This window comes from Felis catus, chromosome X, assembly GCF_018350175.1.
Source record: "Felis catus isolate Fca126 chromosome X, F.catus_Fca126_mat1.0, whole genome shotgun sequence".
Lineage (NCBI taxonomy): Eukaryota > Metazoa > Chordata > Mammalia > Carnivora > Felidae > Felis > Felis catus.
The window spans coordinates 70571852-70599301 of NC_058386.1; the positions used below are offsets into that span (position 1 = coordinate 70571852).

The 27450-nt window shown below is 36.9% G+C and overlaps 1 long non-coding RNA gene across 1 annotated transcript; it reads left to right on the plus strand.

The window, feature by feature from the left end:
• The first annotated feature begins 210 nt into the window (after nt 1-210).
• Nucleotides 211-25818, plus strand: LOC111558742. The gene is made up of 4 exons (XR_002739874.2): nt 211-392; nt 1709-1791; nt 2382-2520; nt 25450-25818. It is a non-coding gene; the product is annotated as an uncharacterized LOC111558742 (long non-coding RNA).
• The last annotated feature ends 1632 nt before the right edge of the window (nt 25819-27450 follow it).

The window sequence follows — 27450 nt, forward strand, 5'->3', positions numbered from 1 at the left end:
ACCCCTAGTCCAAATGTTGGATAAGCCTCTTTTCACCAGATCAGATATACTATTCTCTTTTGCCTTCTAAAGAAAGAGACCTGATACAATGAAGTTAAGTCCACTATGGAAGCAAAGGTAGCCCCTTTAAGACCTGATGTATGGAATGATCAGGAACCCTTGATTCTGACTACTGTGACATCAGGGATCAAAGATCAAAGGGACGGGCTATAGACACAAGTGAATTTTTCTTGTCAAGCTTCACTGAAATCAAACTTTCAAGAGTCATGGTCTTCTTTTTTTGTTTTGTTGTGATTTTTTGTTTTATTTTAAAGAAGATCACAAAAACAAAGCAGAAAAGGAAAGCCCAAAGACAAAAGAAAGATATTTAAACAACAGAGGAGACATATTGGGTCAGTCTCATTCTTCTTGTTTGTATCAGAGAGTTTTTCTAGATACCTAATCTTTATCTCATCTCTGACATTATTACCAATCCAAGATTCCTCACTCCACCTCCCAGAGGTGGTTGTTAACATGACCTGAAAGTTAGGAATGAGTCATGATGTATATTTCACATATTACTTACTTAATCACTTAATTTTTAATTTTTTTAATGTTTATTTATTTTTGAGAGAGGGAGACAGAGCCCGAGCAAGGGAGGGGCAGAGAGAAAGGGAGACATGGAATTTGAAGCAGGCTCCAGGCTCTGAGCCGTCAGCACAGAGCCTGATGCAGGGCTCAAACCCACAAACCGTGAGATCATGACCTGAGCCAAAGTCAGATGCTTAACCAACTGATCCACTCAGGCACCCCACTTAATTTTTTTTATAAATCATAAAGTGCACTGTTTTATAGTCTGCATCAAATTTCCCGTGTCAAAATATCTCTACCAAAGTAGCAATGTAAAACAAAATCAATATCCTTGATTTCAATATGGCTCCATCAAAATGACCATGTCAGCAATGTTATGTACCCAACATAACCAGTGTGGTTATAAGAATAGGCTTTGTGTAGATCCAGTATGAATCCAGTTATATGCCTCATATCTGTGTTAAAATGCTGATTTCTTGTTTCAATTCCCATATTACTACAACTTACTCTTTCTAATGCAATTACTCAAAGTGCAGTCTTTAAGTACCAAGCATTTATTGATTGATTTGTATGTATTACCTTCTCTCCAAAGCTCTCTGCAGTATGCTGTGCCTGTTTGATATTGAAGCTCTCTATTTTCAGAGAGCTGAAAAGTATTCTTTTTCTGCGTTGCTTTTGTCAACTGTGTTTTCTCTGGGTATGTTTTCCACACTATGACAATGGGAAGGGGAATTCATATATAATCCTTTTGGCTAGAAAGGTCAGTTAGTGCTTAGAGTGGCAGCTGAAATGAATCTTCTATTTGCATTTCCCCTTCAGCAAACCATTCTCCATTCTAGATAAATAGATGGTAGATAGATGTTGAGAGATGATAGATAGACAATAGATAGATAGATAGATAGATGATCGATAGATAGATAGATAGATATGAGAGACAGACTTGCTAAGTTATCGCTATAAGTAAGCATTTGCCTGTTAGCAATAACTTTGTTTATTGGTCATTTTTAATAATGAAGCCTGGAGATATATTGGCATTTAAATATTTAGCATGTAGAATCATTGTGGACTATTGTGTTTCAAATTTCCTTAAAATCATGGCTAAATTTTTCCTCACTCCCTTAAAAAAATGTATGTGCAGAATCCCTGGAGCTCATCCTGTCAGAGTATCCTTCCTAGAAGTCCTGTATCTCCACCATCAAAGTTCTCTGGAAGAAATTACAAGTAAGTTCTCTTAAAAAGAAAGTTAAAACATGTAAATACTGAAAAAGAAAGCCCAATCTTATTTGGAAATAATTTTAGTAGAGAGTTTTATGTATTTATTTTTCAGTAGGAGGTGGGGGTGCAGAGAGGAAGAGACACTGTCAGAGATAACAATGTTTCTAACCAGAAGTATCTGTCGCTGTATTTATACCAGACTAGAAGGTAACTCTTTGACACATTTATTGAGGAAAAAGGCAGTATTGACCAAATTAATCTGCAAGATTTTTAAAATTGTACTTCCTTCATTTATCTAAATATCATAGTAATTTCTCAAACATTCTGAGGAAGAACAGGAAATATTCCCTAACAAAACCCCTAGTTTTAGTGAGAAATTGAATAAAAGGAGAATGATTTTCTTTGTTTTATGAGGATGCCATTATTTTATTATATGTGTTATATCAATCAAAGGTGACTTCTGGATTATTTTATTTATTTGTTTCCTGTAGAGTATAGTAATAACAATCTATTTTAGTATAATACTTAACACTATGTATTTTATTTTTTAAAGCATCCTGAAATATTTCATATTTATTTTTTTTCATTTAAAATAGCTTTATGATTCATGAACACAAAGAGGACAATCCTTTCATCTATCTATCTTATAAATGGGATGGCTCTCTGGGAACAGCTAAACTTGAAAGAAATTATGGGAGCAAATATTCTTCAACCACATACTTGAAGCCACTCTTCGTATGTATCATGCATTTCAATCTCTATATGTGGTTATCATCATCATAATTCAAGTAAAAATAACACAATGAATACTAAGACTTTGCTATAGCAAAATGATATGACAATATCAGTTGAGATAAAGATGGAAAGATTAGCTTGTAAGACTTGCTATCACAATTATTTCATTTGTAAAATGAGATTAGGAAATATGAGTCAAAGATATAGTGTATTTAATACTCCATACACATACATATACTTTATGTATATAAAATATTATGTAAAATATTATATAAAGTATACACGAATCATTAGAAATATGAGTCAAAAGTATAGTATATGTAATACTTCAAATGTATTAATATACTATATATACCTTAGTGAAATTTGCAATTTTTAGAAAGGAGATTTGATATCACCGGAAGACTAGTTAAATGCTATGAGATTAACTCAGAGGTCAGAACAGTCTTATGTTATTATAATATTAACTTTCAGAATTTACCTGCTATTTTGTGTTTCAAATAACACATTAAATAGTACATTGTTCAAGCTAATGCTGAACACTAGCTAATTGCTTATCTTTAGTTACAAGACGTATTAATAATTAACATAAAGTGCAAACTGTGCTTCTCTGTACAAGTAGAAACAGCAATCAAAATAATAGTGAAATGGATTATCATCTAAAAGTTATTTTTATGGATTTTCTTGAAATGTAATAAATTATAGAAAAATGGGACTAAAAATTCATCAAAAATGAATACCTGGTTTTGTTGACATATTGAAGTGGTTTTTTGAGGAGACGGTTTTAGTTAAGTTGACCACATGACAAAATAACCTTCCCCAAAAAACTCACTGCGGGGAGTGACATCACCAAGATGGCAACATAGGTCTTTCCTGACTTCACTTCCTCTCACAAGAAGAACAACTAATGACTATTTATGAACAAGACACCATTGAGAGAATCCTAGAACATGGGGCTGAGGTTGAAACACCCGCCAGCACCACAGAGAACAAGACAGACTTCATTAGAAGGGTAAAAGAAGCAGCTACACGGTGACCACATCGTCCCTCCCCTAGGCCAGCATACCACCACTGGGAGACATCTCTCCTGAGTCTCCAGTTCCTCCAGTGGGAAAAAAGATCCTAAGGGGACAACTAGTCCCCAGCACTGTGGGAGTCCCTAATGTGGTGTCATCCCATGAGGGCTACAGTGGAATCTGCAGGGCTCAACCACTGGCAATCTGTGACAGGGAAGGTGGGGGACTTGCAACAACCAATTTACATATCTTGGAAAACTGAGTTCATCTCTGCAGTGTCCAAGTAGTAATTCCAACCAGCAGTTCTGCTCATCTGAAGAAGTTGGCGGTACACTTTGTCTAGAGAAGTTTTAGGATGCAGAATTGCCTGATTTGGGTCCTCAATTGAGTTTTTCAGGCCTTAGTGTCTGGTTTGTCCATTCCCAGGAAAACCCCCAACTGGGAGGAGTGTCTCTGGGCCCCATCTGACCATAGGGGCTGGCAAGAGCACATGGAAGCTGTGTAGTCAAGCAATGCTCCTGCTGAGAGGCACGTGGTGGTGATTGCTCCCAAAGAAAAGCCAGTAGCAGGCATGGAGGATTATTCTGCTATGCCCAGGCAGGAGAGTTAATTTATAGCCAAGCCTGAAAGTAGCTCCCAGTCCCTCTGAACTGGAAAGCCTGTTTGTGAAAAATGTAAGGGGCCTGGAAGGGCCCTTTCTTATTCTGCCCAAACGAGGAAACTGAGACACAGCTCCATCCACTGTGGAGAGTGTCTCCCAACCCCGTCTGAACAAAATGACTGGAAGTAAGATCTGGTTACACAGGTAACTCAGTAATGCTCTAGCTGAGAGATAGGCAGGCAGAGCCAACAGACTTCAGAGTAAAGCCAGTGGCTCTCTGTGGCCAGGAAACTTGGAGTATGGGTTGGCTTGAGCTAAGACAACAAAGAGCTTTATCAGCTTGAGAGCTGCTTCTTCTGCTGCACCTAGGAAAGAAAACTAATTCACAGCCTCACTTATTGCTGAATATAGTTTTCAGCCTGCCTGACAAGGGAACCTAACCAGAACACATGGGAAGCTGTGTAGCTCATCCAACAGTCTTGCTCACAGTGGCACTTGAACAAAGCATGGCCTGTGGCTTTCCCCAACTGCAGAGCAAAACTAGTGACCTCACCTGACAAGGGAAATCAGTCACACTCTTGCATGATTGGGGTCCCCAAACAATGAGCCCAGACCTTGCATCCCAACCTGCTTCCCAGCAGGGAAGCTAATTCATAGTCCCATTTACTACTGAATATAGTACCCAGTTCCAACCATCTAGTAAGCCTGGTCAGTTCCAACCATCTAGTAAGCCTGACCAGAGAATCAGGGCAACCCCACAGCCCATACTACAGCTTCACTTGAGCAGTGAACCAAGCCAGCAATACTATACTACTGTTCTCAGCCAGTGGTACACCTCCTTCATTCCTGACCTCAGAGCTTTAACAGCTGCCTCACCTAAAAATAGACCTTAATACCCATCTCCACCTACACAAGGACACTACCAGAAGATACCCAGAAATGCAAGCTACACCTAATGGTGAATATCTGCCTCTACCAAAGTAAACTTATAAAGTCTGGAAGAAAACCTCAATTACTCAAATGTACAAACACCAATATAAGGAATCAAAGATAACGAAAAATCAGGTAAATATGACACCACCAGAGGAAACTAATAAGGCTCCAAGTAACTCACCCTAAAGAAATAGGTATTTATGAACTGTCAAAAAATTCAGAATAATCCTCTTAAAGAAGATTAGCAACTAAAAGAACACACAAAATCTAAACAAAATTAAGTGAACAAGACGTGAACTAAACAAGAATTTCAACACATAGAAACCATAAAATAACCCCAGAAATCTTAGAGTTGAAAAATACAATAGCTGAAATTAAGAGTTCAACAGAGAGCTCCAAAAGCAGATTCAACCATGCAGAAGAATGAATCAACGACTTGAGGATAGGACGTTAGAAATCATTTAGTCAGAGGAGCAAAAAAAAATTATTTTTAATGAAACAGAGTGAAAAAAGCCTATGAGACTTATGCAACATAATGGAAACATACAATATTCACATTATGGGAATTCCAGAAGAAGAGAAATAGAAAAGAACAGAGAGTATATTCAAAGTAATAATCACTGAAACCTTTCTGAACTTGAGGAAAGAAATGGACATCCAGATACATGAGGCCTAAAAGATCCCAAATAGGTTGAACCCAAATAGAACTACATCAAGACACATTATAATCAAATCATCAAAAGTCAAAGAGAAAAAAAAAGAATTTTAAAAGCAGAAAGAGAAAAAAGAAAAGTTACATACAAGAAAAACTCCGTAAGACTATGGGTAGATTCCTCAACAGAAACATTTCAGGCAGGAGACAATGGGATGACATATTCAAAATATTGAAAGAAAAAAAAAACGTATCAACCAAGAATATTATACCTGGCAAAGCTTTCTTCAGAAATGAAGGAAAGATAAAGACTTGCCCAAACAAACAGAAGGTGAAGGAATTTATTACCACTAGGCCTGCCTAACAAGAAATGCTCAAAGGAGTTCTTTGAGTGGAAATAAAAGATGCTAATTAACATCATGAAAACACAAAAAGTTAGTGTAAAACTCACTCAATGGTAAACATATAGTCAAAGTTAGATTCTGTAATTTGGTAATGGTGGTAAATAATTCACTTACAATTCTAATTTAAAGGTAAAAACAAATGTAGTAAAAATAACTGTAATGACAACAATCTATTATTAGTTACATAAAAAATATGTAAAGTGTAACAGCAGTAACCTAAAATTTGAAGGAGAGGAAATGTAACACTGTAAAGTTTAGGAATTATATTGAAGTTAAGTTGTTATTGGCTTAAAAATAGAGTGTTATAATTTAAGATATTTTATGTAAGCCTCATAGTAACTGCAAGGGAAAAACCTGCAGTGATTACACAAAATAATGTGATAAAGATGTCAAATTATACTGATACAAAATATATCAAAATATACACAAAAATACAGCAGAATAAGAAGCCAAAAACCGTGAATCTACAAAATACCAGAAAACAATTAACAAAATGACAAAAGTAAGTCCTTACCTATAAACAATACTTTCAACATAACAGGATTAAATTCTCCAATTCAAACACATAGAGTGGCTGCCTACAAGAGGCTCACAGTAGCCTTAAAGACATGCATAGACTTAAAGTGAAAGGATAGAAAAATACATTTCAAGCAAATGGTAACATACACACACACACACATACACACACACACACACACACATATATATACATAAAATATACACACACACACATATATAGGATAGTCATACTTATATAAGACAAAATATGCTTTAAAGTAAAAATGGTAAAAAGAGACAAAGAAGTCATTACATAATGATGGAGTCAACCCATCAAGAAGATATAACAATTGCAAATATTTATGTGCCAAACATTAGAACATCTAAATATATAAAGCAAAAGGAAACATAGCTGAAAGGAGAAATAAACAGAAATACAATAATAGTTCAGGACATAATATCCCACTCTCAAAAATAGCACTGCTAGGAATTTACCCAAGGGATACAGGAGTGCTGATGCATAGAGGCACTTGTACCCCAATGTTTATAGCAGCACTTTCAACAATAGCCAAATTATGGAAAGAGCCTAAATGTCCATCAACTGATGAATGGATAAAGAAGTTGTGGTGTATATATACAATGGAATACTACTTGGCAATGAGAATGAATGAAATATAGACTTTTGCAGCAACGTGGATGGAACTGGAGGGTGTTCTGCTAAGTGAAATAAGCCAGGCAGAGTAAGACAGATACCATATGCTTTCACTCTTATGTGGATCCTGAGAAACTTAATAGAAGACCACGGGGGAGGGGAAGGGGGGAAAAGTTACAGAGAGGGAAGGAGCCAAACCATAAGAGACTCTTAAAAACTGAGAATAAACTGAGGGTTGATGGGGGTGGAAGGGAGGGGAAAGTGGGTGATGGACATTGAGGAGAGCACCTGTTGGGATGAGCAATGAGTGTTGTATGAAAACCAATTTGACAATAAGTTTCATATTAAAAAATAATAAAAAAATAAATAAATACACTACCCAGACAATCAATAAACAGTGGATTTGAACAAAATTATAGACCAAATGGACCTAACAGATATATACAAAACATTCTATCCAATAAGAGCACTGTACACATTGTCTCAATTGCACATGGATCATTTTCTAGGAGACATTATACGTTAGGCCACAAAATAAGTCTTAGCAAATTCAAGACTGAGATCATAACAAGTATCTTCCCTGACCACAATCACATAAAACTAGAAATCAATACCAAGAAGAAAAATGGAAAGTTCACAAATAAATTGAAATTAAACAATACTCTTCTGAACAACCAATGGATCAAAGAAGAAATTAAAGAGAAAATAAATGAAAAAAATGTATTGAGACAAATGAAAGTGGAAACCAAACATACTAGAATTTACGATTTGCAGCAAAAGCAAGTCTAAGAGGAATGTTTATCAAAATAAATGTCTAAATTTTTTAAAAAAGCAAGAAATATACCAAATAAAAAAAAATTAACTGAACACTTTAAGAAACTAGAAAAAGAAGAACGAACTGAGCCCAAAGTTAGCAGAAGGACAAAATAAAGACTAGAGCAGAAATAAATGAAGTTGAGATCAGAGAAACAATAGAAAAGATTACCCAAACTAAGAATTGGTTCTTTGAAAAGGTAAACAAAATTGACAAACTTTTAGTTAGACTAATCAAGGAAAAAAGAGAGAGGACCCTAATCAATAAAATTACAAATGAAAAAGTCATTACAACTGATACCACAGAAATACAAAGGATTATAAGAAGCTACTATGAATAACTACATGCCAACAAAGTGGACAACCTAGAAGAAATGGAAAAATTTAGGGGTGCCTGGGTGGCTCAGTCGGCTAAGCAACCGACTTCAGCTCGGGTCATGATCTCACGGTTCATGTGTTTTTGGGGCCCACGTTGGGCTCCATGCTTAGGGCTTGGAGACTGGAGCATGCCTCAGATTCTGTGTCTCCCTCTCTTTCTCTGCCCCTCCCCTGCTCGTGCCCTATCTCTCTCTCTCTCTCAAAAATAAACAAACATTTTTTTTTAAAAATTATAAAACGAAATGGAAACATTCTTAGAAACATACGACCTACCAACTGAATCAGGAAAAAAATTAAAAATCTGAATAAACCAACTACTAGTAAGGAGATTGAATCAGTAAGCAAAAATCTCCCAGTGAATGAAAGCCCAGGATCAGAGGCTTCTCTGGTGAAGTTTACCAAACATTTCAATAAGAATTAACATCAATCCTTCTCAACCTCTTGCAAAAATAAATAGATGAGGAACACTCTCAAACTCATTTTACAAGGCCAGCCTTATCCTAATTATGCTAATATCCTAATACTTAATATCCGAATCAAAGCCAGAAAAGGACATTACTAGAAATTATAGACCAATATCCTTGATGAATACAGATGCAAGAATTCTCAATAGAATACTAGCAAGGCAAATTAAGCAGCACATTAGAAGGATCATTCACCATGATCGAGTGGGATTTATCCCTAGGGTGCAAGGATGGTTCAGCACATGCCAATCAATCAATGTGATGCATCACATTAATAGAATGAAGGAAAAGGATGATTATCTCAATAGACAGAAAACATTTGACAAAATTCAACATCAGTTCATGATAAAAACACTTAACAAATTAGACATAGAAGGAATATATATCAACATAATAAGGGACATATGGGATAATCCCACAGCTAACATCATGCTCAATAGTGGGAAATTAAGAGCTTTTCTTCTAAAATCAGGAACTAGACAAGGGGACTTAATGTCACCATTAAAAAAAATAAAATCTAAGTTAGCATATAGTGTAATAATGGTTTCAGGAGTGGAATTTAGTGATTCATTGCTTCCATACAACACTCAGTGTTCATCCCAACAAGTGCCCTCCTTAATGCCCATCACCCATTTAGCCCATCCCCCCCCCACCTTCCTCCAGCAACCCTCAGTTTGTCCTCTGTATTTAAGAGACTTATGGGAGCGCTTGGGTGGCTCAGTCGGTTGTCTCTGACTTCAGCTAAAGTCATGATCTCATGGTTCATGGGTTTGAGTCCAGATCAGGCTCTGTGCTGACAGCTCAGAGCCTGGAGCCTGCTTTAGATTCTGTCTCCCTCTCTCTCTCTGCCTCTCTCTCTCTCTCTCAAAAATAAAATAAACGGGCGCCTGGGTGGCTCAGTCAGTTAAGTGGCCGACTTCGGCTCAGGTCATGATCTCGTCGGGCTCTGTGCTGACAGCTCAGAGCCTGGAGCCTGTTTCGGATTCTGTGTCTCCCTCTCTCTGACCCTCCCCCATTCATGCTCTGTCTCTCTCTGTCTCAAAAATAAATAAACGTTAAAAAACAAATCCTTCAGCTTTAAAAAAATAAAATAAAATAAACATTAAAAAAATTTTAAAAAAGAGTCTCATGGTTTGTCTCCCTCTCTGTTTTTATCTTATTTTTCCTTTCTTTCCCCTATGTTCATCTCTTTTGTTTCTTAAATTCCATATATGAGTGAAATCACATGATATTTATCTTTCTCTGCTTGACTTGTCTTACTTAGAATAATACATTCTATTCCCATCCACATTGTTGCAAATGGCAAGATTTCATTCTTTTTGATTGCCAAGTAGTATTCGTCGCATCTTCTTCATCCATTCATCAGTCAATGGACATTTTGGCTCTTTCCATAATTTGGCTATAGTTGCTAGTGCTGCTATAAACAATGGGGTGCATGTGTCCCTTCAAATCTATATTTTTGTATTCTTTGGATAAATACCTAGTAGTAGTGCAATTTCTGGGTCATAGGATAGCTCTGTTTTAATTTTTTGCAGAATCTTTATACTGTTCTCCAGAGTGGCTACACCAGCTTGTATTCCCACCAACAGTGCAAAAGGGTTCCCCTTTCTCTCCGTCCTCACCAACATCTGCTTTGATTTTCTTTTTCAACATTACTTTGGCTATTCGGGGTCTTTTCTGGTTTCCCATAAATTTCAGATTTTTTTGTTCTATCTCTATGAAGAATGCTGGTGTTATTTTGATAGGGATTGCATTGAATATGTAGACTGCTCTGCATAGTGTCGACATTTTAACAATATTCTTCTCATCCATGAGCATAGAATGTTTTTCCATTTCTTTGTGACTTCTTCAATTTCTTTCATAAGCTTTCTATAGTTTTCTGCATACAGATATTTTACCTCTTTGGTTAGGTTTATTCCTAGGTATTTTTTTGGTTTTCTGTGAAATTGTAAATGGGATTGATTCCTCGATTTTTCTTTCTGCTGCTTCATTATTGGTGTATAGAAATGGAAATGATTTCTGTGCATTGATGTTATATCCTGCAACTTTACTGAATTTCTGTATCAGTTCTAGCAGTTTTTTGGTGGAGTCTGTCAGCTTTTCCATGTAGAGAATCATGCCATCTTCCAAGAGTGAAACTTTGACTTCTTCCTTGCTGATTTGGATGCCTTTTATTTCTTTTTGTTGTCTGATTGCTGAGGCTGGGATTTCCAGTACCATGTTGAACAGACATCCCTGAACTCAGGGAGAAAGCCCTCAGTTTTTCCCCATTGAAGATGATATTGTCTATGGGTCTTTCTTATATGGCCTTTATGGTTTTGAGTATGTTCCTTCTATCCCTACTTTCTTGAGGGTTTTTATCAAGAAAGATACTGTATTTTGTCAAATGCTATTTCTGCGTCTATTGAGAGGATCATATGGTACTTATCCTTTATTTATTAATGTGATATATCACTTTGATTTATTTGTGGATATTGAACCACTCCTGCATCCCAGGAATGAACCCCACTCGATTGTGGTGAATACTTCTTTTAATGTATTGTTGGATTATCACTCTCGCCATTTTTATCCAACACAGTAAAGGAAATCTAGCTAGAGCAATCAGAGAAGAAAAATAAATTAAAACATCAAAATTGGAAAGGACCATTAAAATTGTTTCTATTTACTGATGAAATTATTTTATATATAGATAATCCTAAAGAATCAACCAAAAAGACTTAGAAATTATCAACGGATTCAGAAAAGTTGCAGGATATAAAATTAATATACAAACATCAATAGCATTTCTATACACTAACAGGAAATTTTCTGGAAAAAAAAAAGAAAATGATCCTGTTTACAATAACATCAAAAACAATAAAATCCTTAGGAATAAATTTAACCAAGGAGGTGAAAGATCTGTACTCTGAACACCATAAGGGATTAATAAAAGAGATTGGAGAAGACATAAATAAATGGAAAGGTATTCTATATTCGTGGATTGGGATAATTAATACTGTTAAAATATCTATCGTATCAAAAGCCATCTGTATATTCAATGCATTCCCTACCAAGATTCCAATGGTATTTTTTACGAAAAAAAAAAAACCTCCTAAAATTTATATGGAAACACAAAAGACCCCAAATAGCCAAAGAAATCCTGAGAAAGAAGAACAAAGCAGGAGGCATCATACTTCCTGATTTAAAGCTATATTATAAAGCTATAATGATTAAAACAGTAAGGTACTGGCATAAAAACAAATGGACCAGCAGAAAACAATCAAGAGCACACAAATAAAACCAAGCATATACCATCAGCTAATATTTGACAAGGGAACCAAGAATACTTAATGAAGAAAAGGCAGTATCTTCAATAAATGGTTCTGAAAACATTGGATATTTACATATTAAAAAATGAAGCTTGACCCCTATCTTACACCACTCACAAAAACAAACTTAAAATGGATTAAAGACTTAAATGTAAGAACTGAAGGGGTGCCTGGGTGGCTCAGTTGGTTAAGCATCTGATTCTTGATTTCAGGCTCAGGTCATGATCTCATGGTTTGTGAGATCCAGGCCCCATCAGGCTCTGTGCTGACAGCGTGGAGTCTGCTTGGGATTCTCTCTCTGCCCCTCCCTTGATTCTTTTAAAGTAAGACCTAATCTCTGCCCCTCCCTTGATTCTTTTATATTTATTTTTGGTTTTTTTAATAATATAAATATATAAATAAATATATATATACAGTCAAATTGGTTTACATACAACACCCAGTGCTCATTCAAGTGCCTTCTTCCATGTACATCAACCATTTTCCCCTCTACCCACCCCCATCAGCCCTCAGTTTGTGCTCAGTCCTTAAGAGTCTCTAAATCACTGGGCTTGAAACAGGCATAGAAGAGAGCAGAGAATCTATTACTGCAGAGACCAAGGAAGTAAAAAATAGCCATGATGAATTAAAAAAATGCTATAAATGATGTGCAAAATAAAATGGAAGCAGCCACAGTGCAGATTCTTTCAAAATAAGACCTAAAACACAAGCAACAAAATCAAAAGTCAACAATTGGGGCTACATCAATCTACAAAGCTTCTGCACAGTGAAAGAAACCATAACCAAAGTGAAAAGACAACTTATGGAATGGGATAAAATATTTTAAACCATATATCTGGCAAGAGGTTAACATCTAAAATATATAAAGAACAAATACAACTCAATAGAAAAAAAGAAAAAAACAAATAATCCAAAATGAGCAAAGAAGCAGAATAGACATTTTTTCCAAAGAAGATATACAAATGCCCAACATGTACATGAAAAGATGCTCAACATCAGTAGTCATCAAAGAAATGAGAATTAAAACCATAAGGAGATATCATCACATTTCTGTTATAATGGCCATCATTAAAAAGACAAGAAATAACAAATGCTGGTGTGGATGTGGAGAAAATGGAACCCCTGTGCATTGTTGGTGGGATTATAAACTGGTACAGCCAGTACAGAAAACAGTAAGGAGGTTCCTCTAAATAAACAAACAAACAAACAAACAAAGGATAAATAAATAAATAAATAAATAAATAAAGGAGCTATGAGATGATCTAGCAATTTCACTTCTGGGAATATATTCAAAGGAAATGAAAACACTAACTCAAAAAGATATCTGCATTACCATGTTCACAGCAGCATCATTTGCAATAGCCAAGACATGGAAACAACATAAGTGTCCATCCATAGATGAATGGATAAAGAAGCTGTGGTATGGGGCGCCTGGGTGGCTCAACTGGTTAAGCTCCCAACTTTGGCTCTGGTCATGATCTCACGGTTCATAGGTTCGAGCCCTGCATCAGGCTCTGTGCTGACAGCTCAGAGCCTGGAGCCTGTTTCAGATTTTGTGTCTCCCTCTCTCTCTATCCCTCCCCCACTCACCCTCTGTCTCCCTCTGTCTCAAAAATAAATGAACATTAAAAAAAAAGAAGTTGTGGTATATGTATCCAAAAGGAATATTCAGCCATTAAAAAAATGAGGAAATCCTATCATTTGCAACAACATGGATGGACCTTTCAGGCATTGTGCTAAGTGAAATAAGTGAGACAGGGAAAAACAAATATTGTATGATCTCATTTATATGTGGAATCTAATGGAGGTTGGGGTGAGGGGAGGAGGAACAGGAGGAAGGTGGTCAAAACGTACAAACTTCCAGTCATAAGATGAATGAGTACTAGGTGTGTTAATGTAAAACATGATTACTATAGTTAATACTACTGTGTGATATATAGGAAAGTTGTTAATAGAGTAAATCCTAAGAATTCTCACCACAAAGATACTTTTTACCTTTTTATTGTATCTATAAGAGATGATGAATGTTAACTAAACCTGTTGTGGTAATAATTTAACGATATATGTGAATCAAACCATCATGCTGTACACCTTAAATTTATACAGGGATGTAAGTCAATTGTTTCTCAATAAAACTGGGAAAAAATCTGATGAGTGGCATCAGAGAGGTAAATTAAGGAAATGCAAAAATGGAATTTTAAAGATGTTAATTGTGCAAAATACAGACAAAATGCTGGATGTGTGATAGAATAAAAACTGATTTTTGTAATTTGCTCAGCAAATATTACATAGGTGGTACCATCTATGCGGACCAGGACCAGTGATTCTGGAAGATAGTACTGGGAAGAACCTGGGAACATTTAAAGGACATGTGAAATTAGTTAGAAAGAGGAGGAAATAAGAGAGTGGTACTGAACTTATTGTGGGTCATTATATGTGGAAATCCAAGAAGAGAAAGTCTAAGTAATAAAAGAGGAAAGACTGATATTGAGACTATAGAGGGAAAACTGGCTGAGTTTGAATGCAAGTAGCTTCAGAATTAGTTTTGATATGTAGATTAGTTTTGTTGCTGCAAATTACCACAGACTTATCATCTTAAAACAGCATACATTCATTATGCCACAGCTTATGTGGGTCCAGAGTCTGGATATGACTTATCTGAGCACTCTGCTTAGGGTCTTACACAAGGCTGCGATTAAAGTATTAGGTGGGCTTAATTCTCATTTGGAGTTTGGGTTGTCTTGCAAGTTCACATGGTTGTTGGCAGAATCCAGTTCCTTGCAGGTGTAGAATTTAGGTAGTCTCCTCTCACCCCATTTCTTTCCTTGCTGTCTGTCAGCTAGGGAGTTGCTATTAGTTCCTAGATATCATTTACAGTTGCCATGTGGACCTCTGACAGACCATCTCACAACATTGTAGTTTTCATCAAGGCTGGTGGAAGAATCTCTAGGTCCATTGTTCCATGAGGGTGATAGAGGCTGAGACACTGATCCTTGTCTCACGGAGTCGAAGAATGAATCTCCCGGACAACAGAGAGTGAGCAAAACGATAGAGTTTATTGAGGGAAAGCATAAAGCTCTCAAGACTGAGAGGAGTTCCTACTGGGTTGCCATGGAGGAGTTTTGTCCCTGAATGGGACCTTATTAGAAAGTTTCTGAGACTCCACTCATGGCACCTATCCCAGGAAAGTCTGGAATAAATTTATCGGTTTTTCCCCCCAAAACTCCCCACCACTTCTTCAGCTTCCCACTTGAAGCTACAGCTTTCCTCCTCCTCCCAGAGGGTCCCTTATGTCTCTGGGCCTAATGTTAACCCTTTCCCTACTCACCATTATGCTAGGACAGAGTCTTATACAACAAAACCTATTCAAGGAAGTAACGATCCCATTTATATCCCCTCACATTTTCTCCACATTTTGTTGGCTAGAAGAAAGTCACAGGTTCTGCTCACACTCAAGAGTAGGGGGTAATGCAAGGGACATGACCCATTGGGGGGGATCATTCATTAAGGTGTGAACAGATAAATAGCATGTTAGCCATTAAAAGGGACTAAAGTGGTACTAAATGAAATAGCTCAGCTTTTTACTTTAAGGCAAGGTGAACAGGAAAAAAGTATACATATGGCGACCATTCAAGGTTATGAAATTAGAGAAATCTTGGGACAGATAATCTTTTAAAACTTAGTGACGTTAACTGAGTAACATGACATTTTTCATTCATTCAACCAAGTGGTTGTCCATGTTGTGTCAAGCATTGTTGTTGTAGTTAAACAATGATAAAAGTTACTATGCCTGCTCCATGGATCTATAATATAGTACGGGAAACAGACATTAAGCAAGTAAACACATATAAGATTACAAATTGCTGACTCCAGGGGGAAGATGGCCATGTAGGAGGACACCGGGCTTACCTCGTCCTCTGACTGCTTAGATTCCACCCACATCTGCCTAAATAACCCAGAAAACCACCAGAAGACTAACAAAATGGACTCTCTGGAGCTAAGCATAGACAAAAGGCCCACGGAAGATGGTAGGAAGAGCGGCGAGGCGGTGTGTGCTACACGGACTGGCAGGAGGGAACTGGGATAGTGGAGGGGCAGCCCGCCTGGCAAGGCAGAACCCCGGACTCTGATTTGCAAAAGCGGAGGGGCCTGGACTCTGTGAGTTCTGACAGACAATGGGATTTAACATCTGGAATGTTAAAAGTCAACAGCTCTGCTCTCAGAGAGTGGGGAGGGTGAGAGGACGCGGGAAGGGAGAGTTGTTGAGTCCTGGTAGACAGAGCTCAACTCTCAGGGGAACAAAGGTGTTGGCATGCGCCATCTCGCTCTCCCATCCCATAGCTGAAATTCCAAAGGGAACCAGTTCACATCAATGAACTTAACTTGTGCACACAAACACCCTATGCCGTGCTCCTGTGGAGCCATCCCTCCAATGGGTCTGCCTCCCTCCTGGTGCTTCAGGGCCCCTCCAGCAGGGGACCTCCAAAGTCAAATCGAGATAAGCCTGCCCCTCCTGCCCCTGTGTACCTTGAGAATCCACCCTGGCTAATAGCCAGATCCCATCAAAGCATTACCACAAGCCTGGCAGTGTGCAAGTAGCCCAGACATGGGCCACACCACTCCACAGTGAGTCCTGCCCCTGGGAGAAGGGAAGATAAGGTACACACCAGTCTGACTGTGGCCCCAGCTGTGGGCTGGGGGCAGACATTGGGTCTGACTGTGGCCCCTCCCACCAACACAAATTACTCCAGACTGCACAGGGGAAGTGCCCTGCAGTTGGGAGCTACTGCAGGGACTACCCAAAATGACTAAATTGAAGAACTCTCCTCAAAAGAAACTCTAGGAAATAGCAACAGCTAACAAACTCATCAAAAAATGATTTAAACAATATAACAGAAAAAGAATTTAGAATAATAGTCATAAAATTAATCACTGGGCTTGAAAAAAAGCATAGAGGATAGAAAGAATCTATTGCTACAGAGATCAAAGGACTAAGTAATTGTCATGAGGAGCTAAAAAATGCTAAAAAAAAAAAAGGTGCAAAATAAAATGGAGGTGGCCATAGCACAGTTTGAAGAGGCAGAGGAGAGAATAGTGAATTATAAGATAAAATTATGGAAAAAGAGGAAGCTAAGAAAAAGAGAGATAAAAAATCCAGGCATATGAGGGGAGAATTAGAGAATTAAGTGATGCAATCAAACAGAACAATACCCGTATCGCAGGAATTCCAGAAGAAGAAGAGAGAGAGAAAGGGGTTGAAGGTGTATTTGAACAAATTATAGCTAAGAACTTCCCTGACCTAGGGAAAGCAAAAGGCATTGAAATCCAAGAGGCACAGAGAACTCCCTTCAGATGTAACCTGAATCAATCTTCTGCATGACATATCATAGTGAAACTGGCAAAATGCAAGGATAAAGAGAAAATTCTGAAAGCAGCTAGGGATAAACAGGCTCTAACTTACAAAGAGAGACCCATAGGAGTAGTGGCAGACCTATCTACTGAAACTTGGCAGGCCAGAAAGGAATGGCAAGAAATATTCAATGTGATGAACAGAAAAAACATGTGGCTGAGAATCCTCTATCCAGAAAGTCTGTCATTCAGAATAGAAGGAGAGATAAAGGTTTTCCCAAACAAACAAAAACTGAAGAAATTTAACACCACTAAACCAGCCCTATAAGAGATCCTAAGGGTGATTCTGTGAGTGAAATGTTTCAAGGACCACAAAGTATCAGAGACATCACTATAGCATGAAACCTACAGACATCAGAATGACTAAACTCATATCTTTCAATAATAAATGTAAATGAACTGAATGTAAATGGAATAAATTCCCCAAACAAAAGACACAGGATATCACAATGGATAAAAAAACAAGACCCATATATTTGCTTTCTACAAGAGACTCATTTTAGACCTGAGGACATCTTCAGATTGAAAGTGAGGGGATGGAGAACTATCTATAATTCTACTGGAGGCAAAAGAAAGCTGGAGTTGCCATATTTATATCAGAAAAACTAGACTTTAATTTAAAGTCTGTAACAAGAGATGAAGAAGGGCATTATATAATAATTACAGAGTCTATCCATCAGGAAGAGCTAACAAGTATAAATGTCGATGCGCCGAAAACGGGAGCCCTCAAATATATAAAACAATCACAAACATAAGCAACCTTATTGATAAGAATGTGGTAATTGCAGGGGACTTTAATTCCCCACTTACAACAATGGATAGATGATCTAGACACAGGGTCAATAAAGAAACAAGGGCCCTGAATGATACATTGGATCAGAAGGACTTGACAGACATATTTAGAACTCTGCATCCCAAAGCAACAGAATATACTTTCTTCTCGAGTGCATATGGAACGTTCTCCAAGGTAGATCACATACTGGGTCACAAAACAGCCCTTCATAAGTATACAAGAATTGGGATCCTACCATGCACACATTCAGACCACAATCCTATGAAACTTGAAATTAACCACAGGAAAAAGTCTGGAAAACCTCCAAAAGCACGGAGGTTAAAGAACACCCTACTAAAGAATGAATGGGTCAACCAGGCAATTAGAGAAGAAATTAAAAAATATATGGAAACATATAAAAGTGAAAATGAAAATACAACAATCCAAATGCTTTGGGATGCAGCGAAGGCATTCTTGAGAGGAAAACACATTGCAATCCGGGCCTATCTCAAGAAACAAGAAAAATCCCAAATACAAAATCTAACAGCACACCTCAAGGAAAGAGAAGCAGAACAGCAAATACACCCCAAACCCAGCAGAAAGAGAGTAATAATAAAGATCAGAGCAGAAACAAACAATATAGAATCTAAAAAAAACTGTAAAGCAGATCAATGAAACCAAGAGTTGGTTTTTTGAAAAGATAAACAAAATTCACAAACCTCTAGCCAGGGTTCTCAAAAATAAAAGGGAAATGACCCAAATATATAAAATCATGAATGAAAATGGAATTATGACAACCAATCCCTCAGAAATACAAGCAATTATCAAGGAATACTAGTAAAAATTATATGCCAGCAAACTGGACAACCTGGAAGAAATCGAAAAATTCCTAAGCACCTACACTCCAACAGGAAAAATCGAAAACTTGAACAGACCCTTAACCAGCAAAGAAATTGAATCAGTTATCAAATATCTCCCAATGAATAAGAGTCCAGGACCAGGTGGCTTCCATGGGTAATTCTACCAGACATTTAAAGCAGAAATAATACCTATCCTTCACAAGCTGTTCCAAAAAACAGAAAGGGAAGGGAAACTTCCAGACTCATTCAATGATGCCAGCATCACTTTTATTCCCAAACCAGACAGAAACCCGGCAAAAAAAGAGAACTACAGTCCAATATCCCTGATGAATATGGATGAAAAATTCTCAAGAAGATACTAGTGGATCGAATTCAATAGCATATAAAAAGTATTATTCACCATGATCAAGTGGGTTTCATTCCTGGGCTGCAGGGCTGGTTCAATATTCGTAAATCAATCATATGATCCTGTCAATGGATGCAGAAACAGCATTTGACAAAATTCAGCATCCTTTCTTGATGAAAACACTCAAGAAATTCGGGATAGAACGAACATACTTAAACATCATAAAAGTCATTTATGAAAAGCCCACAGCTAATATCATCCTCAATGGGTAGAAACTGAGAGCTTTCCCCATGAGATCAGGAAGGTGACAAGGATGTCCACTCTCACCACCATTGTTTAACATAGTATTGGAAGTCCTAGTATCAGCAATCAGACAACAAAAGGAAATCAAAGGCACCGAAATTGGCAAAGATGAAGTCAAACTTTCACTTTTTGCAGACGACATGATAATCTAAATGGAAAACCTGGCAAACTCCACCGAAGTCTGCTAGCACTGATACATGAATTCAGCAAAGTCACAGGGTACTAAATTAATGTACAGAAATAGGTTGCATTTTTAGACACCAACAATGAAGCAACAGAAAGAGAAATAAAGACACTGATCATTCACAATTGCAGCAAGAAGCATAAAATACCTAGGAATAAACCTAACCAAAGATGTAGGACATCTATATGCTGAAAACTATAGAAAGCTTATGAAGGAAATTGAAGAAGATGCAAAGGAATGGAAAAACATTCCATGCTCACGGATTGGAAGAATAAAAATTGTTAAAATGTCAATACTACCTAAAGCTATCCACACATTCAATGTAATCCCAATCAAAATGGCACCAGCATTCTTCTCGAAAGTAGAACAAACAATCCTAAAATTTGTATGGAATCACAAAAGACCCCAAATAACCAAAATAATATTGAAGAAGAAGACCAAAGCGAGAGGTATCAATCCCAGACTTTAGCCTCTACTACAAAGCTCTAATCATCAAGACACTATGGTATTGGCACAAAAACAGACACATAGACCAATGGAGTAGAATAGACACTACAAAATTGGACCCACAAAAGTATGGCCAACTAATTTTTGACAAAGCAGGAAAGAATATCCAATGGAAAAAAAAGACAGTCTCTTTAACAAATGTTGCTGGGAGAACTGGACAGCAACATGCAGAAGAATGAAACTAGAACACTTTCTTACACCATTCACAACAATAAACTCAAAATGGATGAAGCACCTAAATGTGAGACAGGAAACCATCAAAACCCTAGAGGAGAAAGCAGGAAAAAACCTCTCTGACCTCAGCTGCAGCAATTTCTTACCTGACACATCTCCAAAGACAAGGGAAGCAAAAGCAAAAATGAACTATTGGGACCTCATGAAGATAAAAAGCTTCTCCACTGAAAATGAATTAGTCAACAAAACTAAAAGGGAACTGATGGAATGGGAAAAGATATTTGCAATTGACATATTGGACAAAGGCAAGAACTCACCAAACTCCACACCCAAAAAACAAACAATCCAGTGAAGAAATGGGCAGAAGACATGAATAGACACTTCTCTAAAAAAGACATCCAGATGGCCAACAGGCACATGAAAAAATGCTGAAAGTCACTCCTCATCAGGGAAATAGAAATCAAAACCACACTCAGATACCACTTCACGCCAGTCAGAGTGGCTAAAATGAACAAATCAGGAGACTATAGATGCTGGAGAGGGTGTGGAGAAACGGGAACCCTCTTGCACTGTTGGTGGGATTGCAAACTGGTGCAGCTGCTTTGGGAACATTGTGGAGGTTCCTCAAAAAATTAAAAATAGATCTACCCTATGACCCAGCAATAGCACTGCTAGGAATTTACCCAAGGGAGACAGGAGTGCTGACGCATAGGGGCCCTTGTTCCCCAATATTTATAGCAGCACTTTCACCAATAGTCAAATTATGGAAAGAGCCTAACTGTCCATCAACTGAAGAATGGATAAAGAAATTGTGGTTTATATATACAATGGAATACTCCGTGGCAATGAGAAAGAATGAAATATGGCCTTTTGTAGCCACGTGGAAGGAACTGAAGAGTGTTCTGCTAAGTGAAATAAGTCATACAGAGAAAGACAGATACCGTATGTTTTCACTCTTATGTGGATCCTGAAAATCTTAGCAGAAGACCATGGGGGAGGGGAGGGGAAAAAAAGTTAGAGAGGGAGGGAGCCAAACCATAAAAGACTCTTAAAAACTTCAAAAAAAACTGAGGGTTGATGGGGAATGGGAGAGCGGGGATGGTGGTTGATGGGCATTGAGGAGGGCACCTGTTGGGATGAGCACTGCGTGTTGTATGGAAACCAATTTGACAATAAATTTCATATTAAAAAAAGAATTACAAATTGCAATAAGCGCTATGAAGGAATAGCTCAGAGAATAGTGACAGAAAATAATTAAGCTGGTGCAATCACCTTCAGTGCAGTGTGTATTATCAACATTGCTCTTCAAGTATAGCCAATAAAAGAAAATCAATAAAATACAAGAGGTGAACAAGAGACTTAAAAGGGGGAAAATGGGCCAAAGCTCCTTTTCATGGCTTCTTCAGTAAAATAATAGTAGCAATAATTTCTGAGAAGTAGGGGCAGAATTAGAAGTAGAGGAGGCAAGGTTAGAGAAACAGTTGAGGTGAAGTTGATTTTGATAAGGCTAGAAGATAGTGCATCAGACAAGAAAGAATGTGCCCAGAGCTCTTTAGGAAATAGTTGAGGGAAAATCTCATCTGAGTTTCTTTTGACAGCTTGAACTTATTTTTTTTCTCAAGAAATCTCTCATTACGATGTGGTATATATATACACAATGGATTGTTACTCAGCCATAAAAAATAATGAAATCTTGCCATTTGCAATGAGACAGATGGAGCTAGAGAGTATTATGTTAAGTGAAATAAGTTGAAGAAAGACAAATACCATATGATTTCATTTATATGTGGAATTTAAGAAACACAGCAAATGAGCATAGGGAGAAAAAAAAGAGAGGCAAGACAAGAAACAGACTCTTAACTATAGAGAACAAACTGATGGTTATCAGAGGGGAGGTAGATGGGGGGATGGGTTGAATAGGTTACGGGGATTTAGGAGTTCACTTGTGATAAGCACCAGGGTGTTGTAGCGGAGTGTTGAATAACTAGTACACCTGAAACTCATATTACACCGTATGTTAACTAACTGGAATTTTAATAAAAATCTTTTAAGAAAGTGGGACACCTGGGTGCCTTAGTCGTTTAAGTGTCCAACTTTGGCTCAGATCATGTGATCTTAGGGTTCACAAGTTTGAGCTCCATTTTGGGCTCTGTGCTGACAGCTCAGAGCCTGGAGCCTGCTTCAGATTCTGTGTCTCCCTCTCTTTCTGCCCCTCCCCGTTCACAATCTGTCTCTATCTCTCTCTCAAAAATAATAAATAAACATTAAAGAATCTTTTTAAAAAAATTTTAAAAAGATCTCTCATTGCACTATGATTTAATGGACACTTGAAAAGCAAACTAAACATTCCCTTAAACGATATTATTAAAAGTGTTCTCATTGAGTATACCTGTAATTCCGTATTTGTCAAACCTAAATGTCTATTGTTAAGACTCTACCTAACCTGATGTGTCTCTTGGCATTTGATACTCACTGCTTCCTGAACTTTTCCTTCGACTGCCTGGACACCACTGTCCTGGTTGTCTGCATACCTCTCTATTACTCCCCAAATTCACTCTCAGACACCTTTAACTCTGTCCAAACTTAAATGGTGGTATTTTTCAGGGTTCCATCTTACTGGTGATTTCAAGTAATTTCAACCCATAAAAGTCTCTCTAGATCTATACCAGTGATTTTAATAGTTTACAAGATATTTGTACATTTTTATTTCTAGCAGGCCTCTTAAAAACCTAAGTCGTTATCTCTTCACTCTATCCTGTTCCTCCTCTCAAGTATTCTGTACCTCAGTGAGTGTTGTCATTTTTCCATTTTTCTATAACTGAAGTCTGTGAACACCAGAAGACTCTCTTCACTCCCTTACTGCCCTCCCTAAATCTAATCATGCACAAAGCCATATGGATTATTTTATCCTAAATCTAGGATGACTAAATCATCGCAGTTTGTTTGGGACAGTTTTTGTTTTAAAACTGAAAGTCCTACAGGAACTCCCTCAATCCTGGAAAAACCCATTCCCTCTGCCATTGACTTAATTTAAGTCTTGATCTTGTCCCTACTCAATTATTGCTAAGTAATTTCCCTAACATTTGTCTCTCCCTTTCAGACTTAACTGTCACACTGCTGTCAAAGTTATCATCCTAAAACTAAATACGATCTTATTGTGATCCAGTTTAAAATATCATACACAATTCTTATTGCCTACAGATTTACTTCAAAATATAAAAGTCCTTAATATTTTAACCTCCCTCATCTCTCCAGCTCTCCAGCTTCATCTTCTGCTGATCCTGGGCTTGTGCCCTATGTATCAGCCATGTCAAATGTATGGTTTTCCAAGTATATGGTTCTCAAGCATTTATGGATCCATGACTGGGAAACTTTCAGTCATCTTAAAATATCTACTTTAAACATCACATTCTTCCTGAAGCCTTTCCCAAATCTCTAAACAGAGGTAGTGCTCTGTCATCTGCCCTCCCAACAGCTGTTATTGCCTTCATTCTTGTACTAAGGTATAATGTTATAATTATTTATTATAATTACTTAAATATTTTTATGTATTTATTTATCTTTGGATCATTCTTTTAGAAATGGAGAATGTGATCAGTACTGTTTTTCTTTAAAAAAAATTTAAAAATGTTTATTTACTTTTGAGTGACAGCATGCATGGGGGAGGGGCAGAGAGAGACAGAGACACAGAATCCAAAGCAGGCTCTAGGTTCTGAGCAGTCAGTGCAGAGCCCGACGTGGAGCTTGAACCCACGAACCGTGAGATCATGACCTGAGCCAAAGTCAGACGCTCAATCAACTGAACCACCCAGATGCCCCAGTACTATGTTTTTCAAAAAAAAAAATGTAGAGAACTGTGAAAATAAAGACCTTCAGTGTTCATACTTTCTCAAATCTATTTTTAAGTGATATTTCAAAATGCTCATGAACATGTTTTATCTGGGTCTCTGCAATAGAAAAGTGACTCTGTGAGTGTAGAATTTTAATTGTCAAAAAGTAACATATCAACTACACTGAAATAAAAAAAATTAAGTAACATGTTATGCTGAAAAAATGAAGTTTTAGCATGAAACCCTATCATAAAATAATTCTATAGCAGTGACAAAAGTCTGGTTAGTATGACATAAACAATATTGCTATAATAACATGATGTGAAAACACTAATGATGTAATTTAACATTTGCTCAAATAATCATACACTAAGAGAAAAGTGAAATACTTTGTAAAAGCAACAAATTTAATTTTGCAGTTTTACAGTACTAACAGTCATCACTGTGCAAGATCAGCGTGTGAAGTATTATAACTTTTGAAAAGTAGAGATATTTGTTTTTTATGTAAATTTGTTCCTGTAATGTTTGTTTCTTACTTTAGTAGAGATTCTGGATTGTACAATATTTAAACTTGTCTGGAGCAACTGTATTACCACTACAGTATTTAGTGGTTATTTAAAAATAGCCAACAATTCATTTGCTAAAATAAACTATTTTTGTATGTTGTTTTAAATCAGTAAAATTTATAATGGTGATTAAATAGGTTTTTAAAATGACTCAGATATTATATGACCAATTTTCTAATACATAAGTGTATCTAAACAAGAATAGAAGTTTTATTAAATGCCATTTAATTACAATTGATATTTTTTAACTTCCTTGCAGAGTTTTTCCACACCAGAGGTCCCAAAGTCAAGCTACATTCAAAAAGATAAACAACAAATTGGATACCCAAGTTCTGAAGAGCCAGAAATCCTTTATAGGGTAGGACATATGCAGATGAAACCCAACTATTAAAAAATCTCCTGCAGAAAAAAATGTTTATATATATTTATACACACATACATATGATTATTAAAAATCGTACTCATAATACTTTAAGAAAACACTATGAGTATGACTCTGCTGTCAATTATACTTTGCCTTTATTTCTTTATTTATGCTATTAATTCTTATCTCTTTATACCTTTAACTTTTCATTCCCCCCACCCTATGACTACAGAGCAAAATTTTGATTTCCAGTATCTAACTTCATTAACTCAGAAGAGATGGCAAATACTTACCTCCAGAATTCAGCATAATGCTTGCTTATTGATTTAAGACATGTATCTTCATAAAATGGTCAGTGAAATGCATTGAAGGTTGGTTGCAAATTGCTTATAAATAATAGTAAATACTTTTTAGTTACTGGATAAATCTAAGGAATTGCACCAAACCATAGGCATATAAGTAATCAATTCTATTTGAAATAAGCAATTTGATTTTAAACTAATTCCTTAAAATAAAGTAAGGATTGCTAAATGATTTCTGTAAACTGAGTGGTGAGTGATCCCTAGATCTATGTTCCTCCTTTCCTTCTTCCCTTTCTTCCCCTATTCCTTCTTCTCCCCTTTATCTTTTTCTTTAAAAGGCACTTATTTCACACCACCTATGTGCCAAGCACTTGTTAGTTGCTAAGGTACAAAGACAAATCTGAGACAGTCCCTGCAGCTCAAGACTGATAGAAGAGACACAGACAAAAATCACTTATTATTCATAAATGGCTAACAGACACATGAAAAAAATGCTCAACATCACTCATCATCAGGGAAATACACCTCACACCTGTCAGAATGGCTAAAATTAACAACACAGGAAACAACAGATGCTGGCGAGGATACAGAGAAAGGGGAACCCTCTTACACTGTTGCTGGGAATGCCAACTAGTGCAGCCACTGTGGAAAACAGTATGGAGTTAAAAACAGAATTATCCTGTCACCTAGAAATTGTACTACTAGGTATTTACTCAAAGGATACAAAAATACTGATTCAAAGGGGCACAATCACCCTGATGTTTATGGCAGCATTAACCATAATAGCCAAATTATGGAAAGAGCCCAAATGTCTATAGACTGATGAATGGATAAAGAAGATGTGGTATATATATACAATGGAAAATTACTCAGCTATATAAAAAAGAATGAAATCTTGCCATTTGCAACAATGTGGATGGAGCTTGAGTATATTATGCTAAATGATTAAATCAGTCAGAGAAAGACAAATAAAATATTTCAATAATATGTGGAATTTAAGAAACAAAACAGATGAACATAGGTAAAGAAAGAAAAAAAGAGAGGGAGGCAAACCTAAGATTCTTAACTATAGAGGAAAAAAACAGGGTTGCTGGAGAGGAAGTGGGTGGGGTAGGGCTAAATGGGTGATGGATATTAAGGAGAGTACTTGTGATGAGCACTGGGTGTTATTTTTTTAATGTTTATTTATTCTTGAGAGAGAGACAGAGACAGAGTGTGAGTGGGGGAGGGTCAGAGAGAGAGGGAGACACAGAATCTGAAGCAGGCTCCAGGCTCTGAGCTATCAGCACAGAGCCTGACGCGGGACTCGAACTCACAAACTGTGAGATCATGACCTGAGCTGAAGTTGGACACCTAACTGACTGAGCCACCCAGGTGCCCCTGAGCACTGGGTGTTATATGTAAATGATAAATCACTAAATTCTACTCCTGAAACCAATATAACACTATATGTTAACTAACTGGAATTTAAATAAAAACTTGAAAAAAAAAAAACTTCCAGCCCTTAATACTTTATAAATGAATGAATAAATGAATGAATAAAATGTATACATACAAGCTAAAAAAATAATAAAACCTAAACTTTTAAAATTAA